At 32.4% G+C, this 2,833-nt stretch overlaps 1 non-coding gene across 1 annotated transcript; it reads right to left on the bottom strand.

Moving 5' to 3' along the window:
* Positions 1-1,904: 1,904 nt before the first annotated feature.
* Positions 1,905-2,008, bottom strand: LOC112793961 (small nucleolar RNA R71). The gene has a single exon (XR_003198645.1). It is a non-coding gene; the product is annotated as a small nucleolar RNA R71 (small nucleolar RNA).
* Between the last annotated feature and the right edge of the window lie 825 nt (positions 2,009-2,833).

Here is a 2,833-nt window from a genome sequence, read left to right on the forward strand (position 1 = left end):
AAAACCAAAAATATTTTGTGTTTCTTGTTTGAGTCTTGAGTCAATTTTTAAGTTTGGTGTCAATTGCATGCTTTAAAATTTTTTCTTGCATTTTTTCGAAATTCTCATGCATTCATAGTGTTCTTCATGATCTTCAAGTTGTTCTTGACAAGTCTTCTTGTTTGATCTTGATAATTTCTTGTTTTGTGTTGTTTGTTGTTTTTCATGTGCATTTTTGCATTCATATTTTCCATGCATTAAAGATTTCTAAGTTTGGTGTCTTGCATGTTTTCTTTGCATCAAAAATTTTTCAAAATTATGTTCTTGATGTTCATCATGATCTTCAAAGTGTTCTTGGTGTTCATCTTGACATTCATAGCATTCTTGCATGCATCTTGTGTTTTGATCCAAAATTTTCATGTTTTGGGTCATTTTTGTGTTTTTCATTAAAAATTCAAAAATAAAAAAATATCTTTTCCTCATTTCCCTCCAAAATTTCGAAATTTTGGGTTGACTTGGTCAAAAAAATTTTAAAATTAATTGTTTCTTACAAGTCAAGTCAAAATTTCAATTTTAAAAATCTTATCTTTTTAAAAATCTTTTTCAAAAATCATATCTTTTTCATTTTGTTATCATTTTCGAAAATTTAAAAATTATTTTTCAAAATATTTTCAAAAATATTTTTCTTATCTTTTATATCTAATTTTTGAAAATTAGCTAACAATTAATGTGATTGGTTCAAAAATTTGAAGTTTGTTACTTTCTTGTTAAGAAAGGTTCAATCTTTAAGTTCTAGAATCTTATCTTGTAGTTTCTTGTTAGTTAAGTAATTTTAAAAAATTAAATCTTTTTCAAAATATCTTTTTCTTAAAAATCTTTTTATCTTTTTATCTTATCTTTTTCAAAAACTTTATCTTTTTCAAAATTTGATTTCAAGATCTTTTATCTAAACTTCTTATCTTCTTATCTTTTTCAAATTTTGATTTCAAATCTTTTTCAATCAACTAGCTAACTTTTTGTTTGTTTCTTATCTTTTTCAAAACCAACTAACTACTTTTCCCTCTCTAATTTTCGAAAATATCTCATCTCTTTTTCAAAAATTCTTTTTAATTAACTAATTGTTTCAAGTTTTAATTTCAATTCTAATTCATCTTTAATTTTCGAAAATCACTAACCCCTTTTTAAAAATTATTTTCGAATTTCTCTTCTCTTCTCTTCTTCTATTTAATTATTTATTTACTAACACTTCTCTTCACCTCTCTTCATCCAAAAATCCGAATCCATCCTTCTTCTTTCTTATACCCCTTTCTTCTTCTACTAACATAAAGGAATCTCTATACTGTAACATAGAGGATTCCTCTTTCTTTTCTTGGTTTCTTCTCTTTCATATGAGCAGGAACAGGGAAAAAGGCACTCTTGTTGAAATTGATCCAGAACCTGAAAGGACTCTGAAGAGAAAATTAAAAGAAGCTAAATTACAACAATCCAGAAACAACCTTTCAGAAATTTTCGAACAAGAGAAGGAGATGGCAGCCGAAAATAATAATAATAATGCAAGGAGAATGCTTGGTGACTTCACAAAGCCAACGTCCAAGTTTGATGGAAGAAGCATCTCCATTCCTGCCATTGGAGCCAATAACTTTGAGCTTAAGCCTCAACTAGTTGCTTTAATGCAACAAAACTGCAAGTTTTATGGACTTCCATCTGAAGATCCTTATCAGTTCTTAACTGAGTTCTTGCAGATTTGTGAGACTGTAAAGACGAATGGAGTTGATCCTGAAGTCTACAGACTCATGCTTTTCCCTTTTGCTGTAAGAGACAGAGCTAGAATATGGTTGGATTCACAACCTAAGGATAGCCTGGACTCCTGGGATAAGCTGGTCACTGCTTTCTTAGATAAATTCTTTCCTCCTCAAAAGCTGAGCAAGCTGAGAGTGGATGTTCAAACCTTCAAACAAAAAGATGGTGAATCCCTCTATGAAGCTTGGGAAAGATACAAGCAGCTGACCAAAAGATGTCCATCTGGCATGTTTTCAGAATGGACCCTATTAGATATATTCTATTATGGTCTCTCTGAATTTTCGAAAATGTCATTGGACCATTCTGCAGGTGGATTGACAAACCCCATTTGTAGGGTTTATCTTGTATTGATTTTAGGGGATTTTATCACCTTTCACCCACATTTATTCAATGAAATAGCATGGTTTTGTATATTCTCCTTTAATTGTGCTTAAGAGTGAAAACATGCTTTTTAGGTCTTAAAATAGCCAAATGTAATTTACCTTGATTCCATTAGATGCCTTGATATGTTTGTTAAGTGATTTCAGAATTAGGAGGCAAAGATTGGATCAAGGGAATGAAGAAAAAGCATGTAAAGTTGGAGAACTCATGAAGAAACGAAAGAACCGGAAAGCTGTCAAGCCGACCTCTTCGCACTTAATTGACCATAACTTGAGCTACAAAGGTCCAAATGATGCGGTTCCAGTTGGGTTGGAAAGCTAACATCCGGGGCTTCGAAATGATATAAATTTTGCCATATGTTGCTTCGCGTTCAGGGGCGCGCACGCGCACTTTGCGCGCGCGCGCCGATTCTGTCCGTGGCCCACTATTATGAAATCGTCTCCAGCGGTTTTAGGAGCCATGTGGGCCAAATCCAACTCATTTCTGATGCTATTTAAGTCAAGTATTGAAGGGGAATCAAGAGATTTTTAGATACTTTTGATCATTAGCTTAGTTTTAGGAGTTAGAGTTAGTTTTAGAGAGAGAAGCTCTCACTTCTCTCTAGGATTAGGAATTAGGGTTAGATTAGGATCTCATAGTTCTAGGTTTAATTCAAGTCTCCTTCTACTTCTAC

This window comes from Arachis hypogaea, chromosome 3 (assembly GCF_003086295.3).
Source record: "Arachis hypogaea cultivar Tifrunner chromosome 3, arahy.Tifrunner.gnm2.J5K5, whole genome shotgun sequence".
Taxonomy (NCBI): domain Eukaryota; kingdom Viridiplantae; phylum Streptophyta; class Magnoliopsida; order Fabales; family Fabaceae; genus Arachis; species Arachis hypogaea.